Raw genomic sequence first — 15,400 nt, forward strand, 5'->3', positions numbered from 1 at the left:
ATGCTGGAATCCATATATTAACATCAGAAGACATGCTCTTGTGTGGTGGGAGGGTCCAGAGGACACATATTTGAAATACTGAACCTAGTAATTTATTTACAACAAAAACATAGCTAAAGCCAAGTTTCAGAAAACTGCAGGAATCTTAACTGTTGCAAACTTATTTGTGAGCCAGCACAATGTGCACTTAGGCCATATAATGAGTATTTACAAGAGCAAAAATCTTTTCCATAATCTTCAAAGGGAGTTAGACATCACATATGAGTGGTTTAAACTGGAAGAAGTCCATGCATAAAGAAGAGAGAACTTTATGGTTGGCCACGATCATGGAACTTCCCTCTTGCAGGAGAGGATTAAAATAGAACCACCTAGACAAGTAACTACAACGTGCAGCATTTGGAGATACCTTCTCATGGATAATACATGCAAATGAATTAAGCAAGACACTTTGTTGTTTCTATACTGTGATCATTTCTAGTTTTAAATGCCTGGGTGGTGTTTGGAAACTATGGGCAAAAGGTAACTTGGTAGAATGACAAAACAGATTTGGATTTTGAGGTAGGGCAGGGCAGGGCATCAAAATAAAGTGGTATCTTCCTACCATACAAATGTAGATATGTTTTGAGAGAGAAAAAAAACAATTACAGTGCTGTAGGCTGAACTAAAGAAGCATTTGTCTGTCTCTTTTTTTTTTTTTAAACAAAACAAAACACCTCCAACCATTGGATCTCCTTCTGTTTTGTTTTGTTGCCTGCCCAAACACACTTAAAAAAGACAAGGAAGCCATTGAAGGGCCACACAAGGCTCACTGGGTAGCAAGGCAGGAAGGTGTAACAATGGCCAGTGCTCAGAAGCCTCCTTGCCAAAAAATTAGACAGGTTTATAGCTTTGAAGGACACCTCACGCCAATCCTGATGGCAGGGCTGTTTGCCAGGCCTGGGGAAAGAAGATCAAAGGGCAGCAGCATTTCAAGAGTAGGAAGCACTGAGCAAGTTCAGAATCACTGCCCTGTGCCTCCAGGAAAACAAGCTGGCTGGCTTGGAGCACCAGCATAGGAAAAGCTGCACCATCTGATAAAGAAGCATGAGCAAGTCAGATTGGTCTGAAATACAGGCATATACATACATCCCTTTTTGCTCTGCTGAAGTGCAAAATACAATTTTGCAAGTGAATCAGTGACAGTTTTTGGAAGGACTGTTTCACTCGCTCCAGCCAGCTGCTAAATGAGACTCTCAAAGAGAAAGCTGGACAGGTACCCACCCATCAGACCTGCTGGGCCCCCGGGGCAGAGTTGGAGGCTGTCCTCTCACAGGCTGCTGCACTGGAGGATGCATTTGGGCAAATGAGGACAAAATGCCCCACTTTATCCAGTATCCAGCAAGACCCTGAGAGAATGAAGGTATGCAAATGGTCCAAGAAAATGTTTCCTTTCAGAAGCAAAAAGCCACAGATCAAAGCTTACTTTCTCTGCTATTACCCTGTATCAAAAAATATGCCTGCAATCATGAGTCAGAGACCTTTAAATAATGTATTATAGGCCCATCTATTTTGAAAAGTGCATTTCGGTACTAAATGAATAAAGTTATTAGCTTTATATATATATGTGTATGTGTGTGTATATGTATTTTATATATATAAATCACTACTTGATGTATAATGAATTAAAATAAAACACATACAATGTATCTTTGGAAAGATTCCATCTGAAACACAACTGAAAAGGCTAAGAATATTTAGTTAGGAAAGAAAATGAATAAAATTAAATCATAAACAATATAGACCCAAGCACATCAATTTACCTTGCTAATAAAAGAAAATACATTTTGAAAAGAAAATACAGTGCTCAAGTGACTGACACTGTCATTAAGACCATTAAATCAACACAACAGAGACAAAGACCAGACAATGCTGGCAGGAATTAAATCAAAAGCACCAGCCTGTTTAGAGGATTGAAATTCAGATATAAGTGGGGCTTTAGACAAGTTCTTTCTTCAAGGGGTAGCTGGAGTGGTACAGTATTACCACTGCCCCCCAACACTTGCCATGCTGGCCCAGCACAGCCCACAGAGGAAGCCCACTAAAGCCCTGTGCCTTTTTCCACAAGATCATTTCTTTGCTCTATCAAAGGAAGTATCTCCTGTTACTGCAATTCTCTTTGGGCACAGGAGTTGATTAGAGTTATCCAGTGGAGCTCACATCACCTTGGATGGGAGCAGACTTGTCACAGGAGAACAACTATGGCTCAGCTGTTCTGCCTGGCCAGCTCTGCCTGCCCACACCAATGTCCTCCAGCAGCTCAGCTGTTCATGGAATAGACACAGAGCTTTAGCCTCATTCACACTTTTCCCTCCTGCCTGCTGCAGGATATCCTGTATTTTCATATAAGAATAGTATGCATGCTGAGACTAAACATAGGTGGAAAACTGCACTCATATTGGAGAGAAAAATCCTTTGTAACATATTACAGGTGCAGAAATTGTTACTGTCCTAAACATTTTCCATCCTTGCCTTCTGTGCAAAGCTTGAGACCATCTTGAGGATAAACAACTTTTCAGAAGGCCACCACCAGCCATAAATACAATTCATGGAAAGCAGACATCAAAATTATTTTGATCTTAAATAGTGCATCCCATTTTCTGCTTTATTTTGAGTATAAAAGATATGTGAAATATAAGATAGTCTCAGAACATCAATTTGCACTGAGTTCCCCAAGCATAGTAGGGAAAAGGCTAATGTTAGAGAAGAATAATCTGCTTACTATATGTATTGGTAAAGCTTTCCTGGCACTACTGTGCAAGAGTTCTAAGGAAAGGGATATGAACAGCTTATTTTTGAAGTACTTCACTAAAATCAGTTTCAGTTTGAATATTCAAACTTCAAAGCAATCTTTTCATAGCCAAGCTTGCCTCCAAGAAGAAAAAAACAAGGAAGGGGGAGGAGAAAGAACCTCACAGATCAACTTTGCCACGTGAGCTGGAGGCACAAGCTAAATAGTTTTTGGTACCTATTACTTTGTTAATAGAAACATGGGAGAAGAGACATAGGTATTCATTGCTGAAACAAAAATGCTGGACCACATATTTCCTAATATTCCACAGCAACAACACTGCAAATAGCTCTCACAGGGAGCCAACCAACCTCTCTTTATCAGCTGAGAAAACCAGGCACTTGGAGAATGCAGTTACTTTTCTCCAAGGTGAAGAGCTCAAGGGCTGCAGTGGGTAATACTCCAAGGTGTTCATTTTTCCTCTGCTGATTATGAAGAAAGTCGTGATTCTTCAGTTTCTACTGTACTTGTATTTTCACCAAGAAGCATTTCATTCCATTCATGAAGAAAAACAAGCAAAGCTCTCAGCTCCCAAACTGGAACATTCTTGTCAAAGAATTTAACACATTAGACTTTCAAGATTCAGGAGACTTGATGTGAAAGAACACAACTAAGCAGTGATGACAAAAGGGTAGCTTGACAGCTTATTGACTGAGAATGGCTTTCACACCTGGAGGAAAAGAATAAACATTTTTTTTTGTATGCCAGATATGAAACATGCACTAATATAAATAACCATACAGATGGCTGACTCTATAGCAGACCTTACAGATAATTGCAGGGCACAAAGTAAGTTCTAAGCCACAAAATACTTTTTTAAGCATTCAGCCATCATCTAAGATCATGAGGCAAATGGAGTAGTTGGAGATCAACTATAAGATTTTGAATGCGGAGTCCAGAGAGTCAAGTCCCTCTGAAAAGGCTTGGAGCCCTCCTGCTTACTTCCCTAATGATGCAATTTGGCTTAACAAAACCAATTCTGTCTCCTCAGAAACCCTGCTTCTGTTATGGCATGCTACATGCCATGACATAATCAATTCTCTGTTCTGTTCTAAACTCAAAAAATAGTTTTGTGTTAGCCTACACAGTTTCTAGAAAGTTACACTAGGTCAAGCTCTACACAGCAGAAATGTGTCTGTTCTGAAGTGCTCTGCTAAATTTTTATCTACCCTCTTTCTGGCTTCTTACTATTCCTACTTTTCTGTTACGAATTGTTGTTTTCTGATGTGTCAGACTAATTGAATATATGTCATGCAGAAAGGCATCTGCATGACATATATGGCATCCTTTTATTTGCTCTCCTGTCCAGCTGTAACCAATCCCTCTGTCACTCTTCTAAATATTCTCCTTCCATTTTAAAGCTTGCTACAGCATTTACATTGCTCTTAGTGATGTGTGAAATTCTCTCACTCCCGTCTCCTTAGCAGCCCCTGGCTACATTCATCCATGCAAAGTAGAAATGCTGACATAAGGTACAGGATGGAGAGGAGTGTGATCAGAGTCTGAGAATGCCACCTCAAGTGTCCATGAAGAACTTAAATTACAAGATTTACAAGGGGTGCACTTGTTGATCTGAGAAGCTGGATGCTGCCTGTTGCTTAAAAAAAAACCCCAAAATTACTGTTTTTTCAAGGTGTTACCAAGGGATGTATAGTCCATTTATAGAAGCACATAACACATTGGTGGCCCATGACCCAGGCTAAAACTAAACTAAACTAGGAAGATAATTAATACAAACCATTTTGCATCAAGACTCAAGGGTCTACAATTAAAAATAAGGGATTTTCTTCTCTATAGTTTGCCAATGCTTTTTGGTAGTTATGAATAAAGAGCCACCCTTAAACAGTATGCTTGGATAGCATCTTTAAGCAGGCTCTTTCATTCCTTTTTGGGAACCTGAACATCAGCAACCATGATAAAAGCAACTTCAAGTCATAATAAATACCTTGTTGCTATTGAATTCATGTTTTTTCAATACAATTGGTGTGTAAGAGGCCAGAGGAAAATAAACATGTATACTACAGAGTATACTCGGTATACTCAGAGGCAGGGATAGGGAATAGAATGAAGCCTTTGAATCCAGGAGGAAATGGGCAGTGACCTGCTACATCACTTACACAAACAAGTCTCTGGGGCTGGATGGGATCCACCCAAGGGATCCACTGAGGGAGCTGGCAGAACTGCTCACTGAGCCACCTTCCATAATTTACCAGCTAACCAGGAAGGTCCCAGTTGACTGGATAGTACAGATGGATGAGATGGGATTGGCAGAATGGTATGTAAACCAACCAATTAAAATGAATACAATCTTTTTAGCTTTACCTAAGCTTAGCTGCATTTCAATTTGTAAACACCACCTTGAAAGTCTTATCAAAGACCCTTGTGTGGTACAGTATTTTTATAATAACCAAATCTCTCTTCATCTCTCTCATTCCCTCACTTCTAAATACAGTATAAAACTCTTAGAAGTGGAAACAATAGAGGAAACTCACAGGTGAAAGAAATCTTCTTTGTACACACTGTAATGCTACTATCCAGAGCACAGCAACCACAGCTTAACATGTGTTTTTTGTTCAAGATTAGCAAAATTCCAATGAATGTTTCTTTTTTTTATCAGCACTAAAAATATTCCATTATCCTCATGTCAGCAGTTACACAATTTCAAAGCAGAGATCTCCTATTAGGCTGGTTTATGATGAGCAAAAAGTAATTTTGCAATATTTTGCTTTTCAGATCCTCTCCTCTAAATACCAACCACCAAGCATTGCTGATACCTTTAATTTTAAAAAAATTTTACTTTGTCCAAACAAACATGGAAATCAGTTTTTATTCAAATGTTAAATGAACTCAAGAGTTAGCGCTACAAAGGTCTTTCTTCGTGAAGTTGTTCTTTTCAGGTTAAACATATTCTTTTGCATTTAAATTGGATAATGGTCATGGTTTGGTTTGGTTTTCAAAGCATGGTTCTAATCCAACCACAAAATAAAAAAATAAATCCAGAACTGAGCTGTAGCTAAATGTGAGCATATGTAAAACTGAGCACACTGAGACCATGCAGGGCACTGTTGATCTTGGATACTCAAAGGAATTTTATTGAAAGTTCAATGATCTTCAGTAGTGACTCCCACAACCTCTTAATTTTCTGTGTTATCTCAGGACACTTCATGTACAGCAAAATGAAAAAAACCAAAAAAACCTGAGTCTCAGCTCAACTTGTTCAATAGCTCCCAGATAAGTTTTCCCATTTCTTCTCTTAAACTGACAAAATCTAGTGAACTGGGGAAAAGAGAAGGACTAGAGGGAAGGAATAGCTTTCTTCAGGGAGTATTCCAAGCTCATCTGCACTTTAATGTAGTCCTTTCTTGGGACAGAAAATCCATCCAGAATGTAAATCTATCAAATATGGGAGTATATAAAAGACAATGAGAGCACTGCAGGGCAAAAAAAAGGAAAAAAAGTAAGACAGTGCATGTAGCCTGCCATCCCTATTTGTACCAGTGTCCTTGCTAACGGGTTGCCACTGAAGAGTAAAGTTAGGCACCGTGGACTACCCATCACCAATAGATACCAACATCTGTGTGATGTCTACTTGGGGACAAAATCAAACCTAAGACTGGTGGAGGAAGGCTCTCCACTGCAGCACCATTCTCCACAGTCCTTCCTCTTTCCAAACCAAATTTAAGCAGTATGAACAGAGGTACTGTCAGCCAGCTAGACACATTAACAAATGGCATGGTAATCACATACATATTAAAGGGGGGAGTTGAAGCCAAGATTTTATAGTATGATTAATGGTTTCTGGATGTACAGTTCAAGGTACTGTGAAGAAATGCTGAGTTCAGCTTCTGGAGGAAAAAAAAAAATCAGGCTTCTTTAAGCTAAACCAGCTTTGGGTTCCCCAACCACTGTTTTGGGATGCTTGCCATGAAGACCTTGAGAGAACCACCTTCTACCTTGGGAAATGAATTAAGCTGCAATATATCACATTTAAAAGCTGGTGCCCTTGCTTCAGGTTGCACTTCGATCTTTGCTCAAGCAGCCTCTGGGGTGGGGTGAACCTGCATTTGGAGATGGGAAAAATAAAAGGTCTTTCCTGCGGGCCTGGACAGGTGAGTGAGTTTCCATGAGGTAAGCAAGGGCGTGAGCCATGGGCGTGCTGCAATGGCCCCAGCGCCTGCTCCTCCCCTGGGGTGCACACAGGGCACCCTGCTGCCAGCACGGGCACGGTGGGAGCATCCCTGCTCACCCTGCAGCTCCCAGCCCGCCCTGCCTCCGCGCCCACGCACCGCGGCCGCACGCTCAGCGGGACAGGCTGGCTGCCCACCCCAGCCTGGCAGCGCTGAGGGGAGCGAGCACCACTGGAGGAGAGCAGTGGGCTCATCTGGAGCAGGGTGGGCTCGGCCTGCCTGTGCTGTGTGACACCAGGCAGACATGGACAGGGTAGGGCAGCTGATTTGCTGGTGGTGACTGTGAGGAATGGGGTCCAACACCACCCGAGAGCATTTGGCTTTGGGCTAGGTCACTGTACGCCTCTCACACACCAGTGATCACTCAACCATCAATCAAATATTGTTCACTTTGTGACACAACAGCTACAGCTTGGTATTCACAGAGGTCTCTTCTGCTCTCTGCTCCTCAAATCTGGGACCGTCCTTTGCTCACCTTCAGAGCAGCTTTTCTCTCCAGGCATCCAGTATGGGTGGCAACCAAGGCCTTCTGGCCGAACACCCAACAAAGCAATTCCCCTCCAGCAACAATCCAGTGCTATCAAGTGCCCACCTGGGCACTGCACTGACCTCCACTACCTTGCGTCCTTGATGGGCTGGGACTCTGAAAGAGCTGAGGAACACCTTGGCTGTGCTTGTGGAAGGAGCAGAGATAAGACCAGGTCTTTTTCATGCAAGGCTAAAAGATAAATCAGTAGAAAGGATAAAGGGATAATCTGGACACTGTGATGAGTCTCTGTGCAAAGGCTGCTGAATCCCCACTGAAAGGGGATTTCAGGGAGCATATGACAGCAAAGAATAGGTGTTCTCAGTCCACTGAGCTTCAAGTCTCTCCCTCTCCTGACATCTAATATCCCCCTCAAAACTGATCTCTGTGGGTGTAGCAGCCATATTAGATAGCCACACTGTTTAGCTGCTCCAGGGGATAATTCTGCACCAAAAAGATCCTAACAGCAAGAAAATCACCTCTGTTCTGGCACTGCCTGAATACCAGAATACAGCTGGACAAGATGCTTCCTTTGTCTTAATATTTAACTGCTTGTGGATCTTGGATGTGTTTATGGCTCAGTCTGAAACACCTGAAAATGTCTGTGTACTAGGCACATCGGACTTATTCAGCAGAGCCCAGTTTTATGAGTGAGATGAAGCTCAGCCTTCTTTCTACACTCACAGAAGACATACATTCAGGCTAAAAAAAAAAGCAATCCTTTGCTAACCAAAGATGCAATCAAATTACACTGGCAGACTGTTCTCTTTTCTTGGTTCTACATAATTTTCCATGCCGAAAATGTTTTATGTACCTGCTGAATTCTTTCTTCCACAGTACTCTGTTAAACTTTTGATTAGAAGACAAAAAATACATTACTCTTGCAATAGCTGTTTCCATGTACAAGTAGGTCAAGGATCTTCTTCATAGCCACAATACCTATAGAGCAACTATCCTCCAAAGAGAAACATAAATTCCATGGAATTAGTGCAGCAGCATTGAAGTGGATAAGCTGCCAAACCATACAAAAAGTGAATAGATTTGTTTATGGACTAGACAAGGTTTAATTAAACCAGGCAGCTCTGAAGAACAGTAAATCCTCTCTCTTTTTGTCTTCCCCTCCCCCACCCCCCTTTTCTTTTCTAGAGTATCTTTCTCCTGGTGGCTTTCCTCTTCCTAATAATCCCATCACAAATGACAGATATGTTATCAGTCATCACTGGGATTTGACACATTCTTAATACCTGTCATGACAGCTCTGAAGTCTGCACGCTACTCCATTGTATTCCAAAGCATTTGCAGGAGGTAATGGACACATCAAATACAAGTCAATGGCACTGCTTTATTGAACTGCTGAAGGCTTGCAATATAGAGGGAGATGCTTAAAAAAACTCAATTGTGACTACTCAAAATTATGCACACAGTAATTAAATATAAAGCAGTATATAATGTGGCAGTAGATTGCTGTCCCCAAATAGAGGTTCTCCTGGTACCTTGGGTCTCTGTTTTACTTTAATAGAGAGCCTAATGCAGAAGTGAGGTGCAAGTCACAGCTAGAACCAGAGTCAACGTGAAAGGTGGACACCTGAATTGATACAAAGACAGTGGGATTGTGAAGTGTGTCACTCACAGCAACTGTCAATACTACCAAAGAGTAAATGTGAGTCCAGTAGAACATGAGTTTGAAAAGTGTTTCCCTGATGGGGACACAAGGAAAAGAGAGCATCTTACCACTGAGCAACAAGAACAAGAAACACTAACTAATAGATTTGGTATGAGTCCATTGCTAAAGCCTGTTGATTTCTGCAGACCTCTTAATACAGGTAATGCAACAGATACAGCACCCCATAGAAAAAAATCAATACAGAGCTCTCCAAGCAGATAAATTTTCTTTTGATCAAATTCTAGTATTATTTCAGTTGACTCTGGTCATCTATGTGTAATACTTTTCAGGCAACAAAAAAAAAAAAATTACTTTAACATTTCTTCCAAGCCTTAAACTTGCAAAATTTTTCTCAGCTGAGCCCAGCTGCTGCAAAGCATCATATAGCTACAGTCTCTGCCAACAGCATATGAGCTGCATGACAGCAGCGTGCTTTGCCATTAGTAAATGCAATGGCTTGTTGTTCTCAATGCATTTACAGTTTTGCACAAAAGCAGAAAAAAACCACCCCCAACAAAAACAAAAACCCCACACAGATTAGAGACAAAGCAGTCCTGTGTAACTCAAGGCCCTTTCAGCAAGGCAATAAAGCCAAGGCAGAATTGTGAGCTGGAGTCAAAAGGAAGTGTCCCATTGACATAATGAGCTTTGGAGCAGGTCTGGAGGGAAGAAGACAGGCAAAACACATTCAGAGACACCTAAGTGATTTCATGTCCTCTGGACAAAATTAGTTAACAAATATGTTGTGGTTTAAGAGTATTGAGGCATTGTTTGCATCTACAAGAAATGGATGAGCAAACTGGGATTTCTTATAATGTAATTTTATTTAGGAGCGATGCAAGGTGCTTGCACCTATCAAGCACTTGGGAACAAAGGTACTTAGAGGGGTGGAAATTGTTCTCAGGATGCAGCAAATCCTATTCCAGGGATCGAAACCACTGCAGTAACAGCACTGGTCGAGCGTAAGCTCATCTTTCCAGTTGAAAAAAAAAGCTGAAAGGTGAAGTTTACTTTAGTAAGCTTCTCACCAGATCAGATACTGCCCGTTCTTGAGTGGCCAGTGTAAAAACATTCCACAAATAAACATCTTCTGGTGATGATCTTATACCAGGGCCAATTACAGATCAAATTTGCACTGTGAGCTGAGCATAGGTGGCATGGAGGCAAAATCAAGGCAGCGCAGCCCCACTGAGAAGTGTCCCAGCAAATATTCCCTTCTGGCTTCGGTCCAAGGAGCATTACTGCTTCTCCTGCTGCCTACACTCCCCAGTTATTCCTTTCATACACTCTCTCAGCTGTAAGCAAATCAACATGCCAATCCCTTGGGACACATGGCTTAGCTTACACTTAAGACTTGCCATTCTGCTTTGTGCTTTGGACATTGATTTCCATTGTCTCAGCTATCACGCAACAAAAGGGCATTTAATTGCTGTCTCATTTCGTCTGGGGGAGAAGAGGAGAACAACTTTTTCCAGCCCTGATTGATGGCAGCCATTAGCACCTCCTAGCACAATACTGATTTACTAGAAGCATGATTTACATGTGAAGTTCAGTGCCACACAAGTGAATCAGATTTGCAGCTATGCTTACTTGAACAACTTCAGAGACAAAATCTTCGCATGAAATGAATCTGCAGAAATGCTTACACTGGCCACCTATTCAAAGAGAAAACTTCAAAGATTAAGGAGGTTTGTTGAGACCTCCTAGAAGCAAAAGAAAGTTCAGCAGAGAACTGTTTCACTTGTCAAGTGCTCTACCATGTAGGTGCTTTAACGGTTGTATAAGGAAAAAAAAAGGGAAAATCAGCCAACCAACATGATTTATACTTATTTACATACATTCAACATTAGGAAACACTTCATATCCACTAGGCATCAAAATTCTCAATTGCATACTATGAAAGGCAATGCTGAAGAATCCCAGAAACTGTTTCCCCTTTTTCATGTGAGCATTTCTATTTCCTTTGTGATGGAGGAAAGAAGAAAATTAATATCCACATTTAATATCCTCCATGTTCTGGAAAGCAATAAGCCACATGCCTTGGTATCCAAGCCAAAATGCTGATAGTGGATTTTTAGTACTTGTCTCATTTTATTAAAAAGCAAAAGGATGCAAATCTCCCTTTCAAAAGAACAGAGCTCAAGAAACAACTAGATTAGTGAAGACTTCTTGAAATAGCACCTTTAATCAGTCCTGTAATGTGACAGTTGCAGTAATTTCAGTAAAATTTGTTGTAGTTTGATGCAGCTTATCAAAGCATTTAATAATGTTTTAAATGCTTATCAGAACATTTAGTAATTGCAAAATATAAGATCAAGCACCTTTTGAACACCAGACTTTCCAGTCACAGAAACAAGCTGAGGCTCAGACACACCTTTTCACATTTTTTGGAAGATTTAACACAGGAGAGGCAGATTGAGAAAAGCTGACTTTCAGCAAGGCAATGATGTACAGCCAAACATGCAAGCACTCATGTCATCTCAGCTGTGGGAGCACCAACCCTGGCCAGGCAGAGGCTTTCTGAAATCATGCTAGCTATACCCACAAAAAACCACTTCTGACTACTTTCAGAACATTGCTCCGTTGTTCACATAATTGGTTTAAAATTCCACAACAAAATTACTCTGCAATTACTTGCTTTCAGTGAGTCCACTTCTTACATTCGCATCCCCCACAGGACCCACCTTTGTTCCTCATGATACTCATCTTGCCTGATGTGCATTTCTAAATAAGCTTAAATAGTGGCTATTTCAGTGTTATTTCATGCTTTTTCCTACATTTAGAAAAATCATGATTTTTAGGTACATAAATGAGTGTGTGATGACAGCATGCACATTTTTTGTTTAGAACAGCTGTTTTCACTTTTATTCATTCTGCAGCACATATGCATGGAAAACTGTATTTTGATTCTTCCTTTCCCATTTGTTTTTAAGGAAAAATAAAACTTAAAACACAGAAGTATCTGAAACAAACAAACAACACCCCCCCACAAAAAAAATCCCAAACCAAAAACCTACTAAAAAACCTAAATAAAACTCCTCCCAAACTGGCATGAGGTCAGATATTAAACACTAGAACACACTTGTTTCCTTAACTTGGCTTTTCCTAAATTCTGTTTTCCCCTCCCACTGTTTCCTTTTTCTTTGGTGCCAGGCCGGAGACACGTGTTTCTCTTGCTGGAAAGGCTGAGTGCTATAATCCAAAAAGTTCAGTCTACAGACAATTATTACTGGCAACTGTGAGGAAGGTGGCTCACAGGATCCTAGAATCTCTCCTTCCCCTCCAGGACTGCGCCAGGCTGGAACCGGAGCTCTCAGTGGCAGCACCTCCAGGAGCATCACAAGCACCAAGAAAGCTGCCAAAATGGATTTAAACCACTTTGCAGGCTGAAGAACAGACAGAGAACCATGCTTGTGCAACCCCTTTATCAATCTTGCTTCAGATCTCTTTGGCCACTTGAGAATAAAGAAGAAGGTTTTACATGCTGGTTTCTGAGAAACCTGCCAAGCCAACACACGCTAATCAATGAGAACAGGTCCTGGAAAAGAAGTTGATCAAATCTCTCCAATCATCCTCAGAGTCACAGTCAAACCCACACACCTTCGAGATTCAGGTCAGCCACACAGCTGCTCAGCATCCCATGGGAGATTCAGAATGTAAGTGCAAAATTAGGGCAAGCACAGAAGTAGGCTGCAGCATGTTGCTGGCAGAGGCACAAACCTGCTCCTCTACCCAGCACACCATCTATAAATAGGTTTATGAATACAGAATCTCTGCCAAGCTATTCTTGCTTTTTTTTCCCTTTGCTAATTTTTAATGCCTCTTGCAAGACTGACTCCTAGAAGTTTTATCTCCATTAGTAGTAATAAACTCTTATTAAATGCTTCAGCAATGTCTGAAAGTCTTGATAAATAGCAACAAATTTGTCTAGAAAATCAGAATATGATTTTGCATTTAGAAAACTCTACTGTAGTAAAAAAGAAGAAAAAAAATGAGCTTACCTGAAAACAGAAAATTCACATGAAAAATCTGTGTGCACACCACAGCTAGGGAAACATGAACCCACTTCTTCTGGGACTTCAAGAGGAGCCAAGGTGGTGTCAATGCTTTCTTTTATTCAGCTGTGCTCCTGGGGGTTCCAGCTGAGCCCCAGAGCTGAGTCCCTCACTCTTCGCACCTGGAACAAGAAGGCAGAAGCTCAGTTCCCTCGGCACAGGAGCAGCACAGCATTCCAGAGCCCAGGCACAGCGAGGGCTGCCTGCGCTGCCCGACTGCTGCACACTCAGCCTCAGAGAAGGGGAAACTCAGTACAGCTGCCATTAGTGATAAGCAGGGTTCTCTGCTCCTCTCCACCCTTGAGAGGTGCCCTCTCAGGATACCCTGGGGACACGCAAAGCACTAGGAAGTGATCTACAGAGCATCCTAACCCTCTCTCGGAGGCACCACTTTTCTAGATGGTAACAACAGCCGCATAACAAACCTGCCAAAGCCCAGATGACAGCAAGAACACTTTATGGTAAGAATTTTATTTTGAGCTGCCAGTTTTTGGGTGACCAAGCCAGCCAAGACTAATTTCTAACAGGGACATTAACCAAAGACTTAAATTACCTTGTACTTTCATCTGGTATCATTCTCTTGCATCTCTGTTTTTTCCCTTTCTCTCTCAACCCTTACATATTTCACTATCCATTTTCAAGGATGGATGACTAAATGAAGCCCTTTATTAAGGCTCAATTTTCAAAAGCAATGTCACCTTCCAGTTTCCCTTTGCTTCAGAAATTAGCTTCTAGGGGCATTTTCTTGAGAAGCCTACATCTATACTTATTTAAACTTTCTGGGGAATAATTGAGTATGGAGAGTAAGGTTTAGCCTGATTAAATTTTTATTTCCATCTAAAAAGAAAAGGAAATGCATAGTAAAGAACTAGGAAAGCTTGAGCCTTCCTATTTTTTTAAAAACATCTGAAAGATGAAGACAAAGGAGACATATTACAATAATTTTTTTTTTTCCTTTCAGAATTCCCAAGAAACTTATGACCATGTTCTCAAGTTCTGAGCTATGTAGAGTCGACTGCTAAATACTTTATATGTTCTGAGGTAGCTGATCTTACTGGCCCTGATTTGAGCCATAGGAATACATGACCTCTGGGGGTCCCTTCCAAACCAAGTTATCCTATTATTTTTTCCAAGGGGAACGAAGACTAGTCTGTACTTTTCAGAAACATAGCCAACTTTTTTTTCTTCATGTAGGCTAAACTAGCCTGGTAAGAAAACTAAGAATGAATCCGATGTTCTCCACTAGGTAACACTAAAGAAGGAAGTGGGTGTAAAAGACAGGTGGTATTTCCTGTAGAAGAAACTCCAACTTTACAGTCAAGGCACTATCAGCAAGGCAATAAATACATTTTCTAGCTGTGATTCTGAAGGCAGGACACTATTTTTTAAATCAGCTCTCACATCACATGGCTGTCAGCCCTGTCTGCAGTGAAAGCAGTGGAATCCCTCGCACAGGCACCCCTCTCCCTGCCAGCACCACCCTACAGTCACACCTCCCTGTGCCAAGGCCCAAGGTCACACACAAGCTCACATCTCCTGTGGAGCATCACACGGCCACTTCCTCCAGCTGCCTCCATCGTGGCCGTGTGTCAAACCTTTCAGGTGCCAACAGCTTTACTCCAGAGCAAAAAGCTGACTTTTCAAAGAGTCTCTTGGAAGATAAACATTCTGAGGCTTTTTTCACTCAAAAATTCTTAAGCATGTGTGTTTCTTGATTAATACTAAACAAAAAAACTGCTTTGTGCAATGCATCAAGATATTTTTCTATTTCTCTGTGTACCTGCTCCAGAAATGAAGTACAGGAATTCCAGTCCTAAAATACCATAAAGACAAGATATTAAATTAAAAAATAAATATACTATTTCCATAATTAAAGTGAAGGAATGCTATACAGATTTGTAAACTTCTCCTCAGATCTAAATGAGCCTTATTCCTGTTGCTCTGACATGTCTGTCAATGCTGTCTTCTGCTTTCCCCTTCTCCAAGAACTACAAATGCCTTCTCTCTTAACCTCAGCAACACACTAGCCATCAGACTCTATCACTGATTCTACTGCAAGGGAACACTGAGACAAGAAAGGGGTAATCCCCTCAGAAAACCACTCACATGGGTCTACCCAGCAAGTGGATACATATTCTTTCT

At 41.2% G+C, this 15,400-nt stretch overlaps 1 protein-coding gene across 3 annotated transcripts in view; it reads right to left on the minus strand.

Moving 5' to 3' along the window:
• Positions 1–15,400, minus strand: part of PLXNB2 (plexin B2) — a 248,868-nt gene that overhangs the window by 155,305 nt on the left and 78,163 nt on the right. For all 3 annotated transcript variants that reach the window (XM_021555245.2, XM_021555246.2, XM_021555247.2), the window contains one exon: positions 13,205–13,380. The gene's annotated coding sequence lies outside the window, so the exon portion shown is untranslated. The remainder of the gene's footprint in view (positions 1–13,204; positions 13,381–15,400) is intronic.

The sequence above is a fragment of the Lonchura striata genome, chromosome 5, assembly GCF_046129695.1.
Source record: "Lonchura striata isolate bLonStr1 chromosome 5, bLonStr1.mat, whole genome shotgun sequence".
Taxonomy (NCBI): Eukaryota; Metazoa; Chordata; class Aves; order Passeriformes; family Estrildidae; genus Lonchura; species Lonchura striata.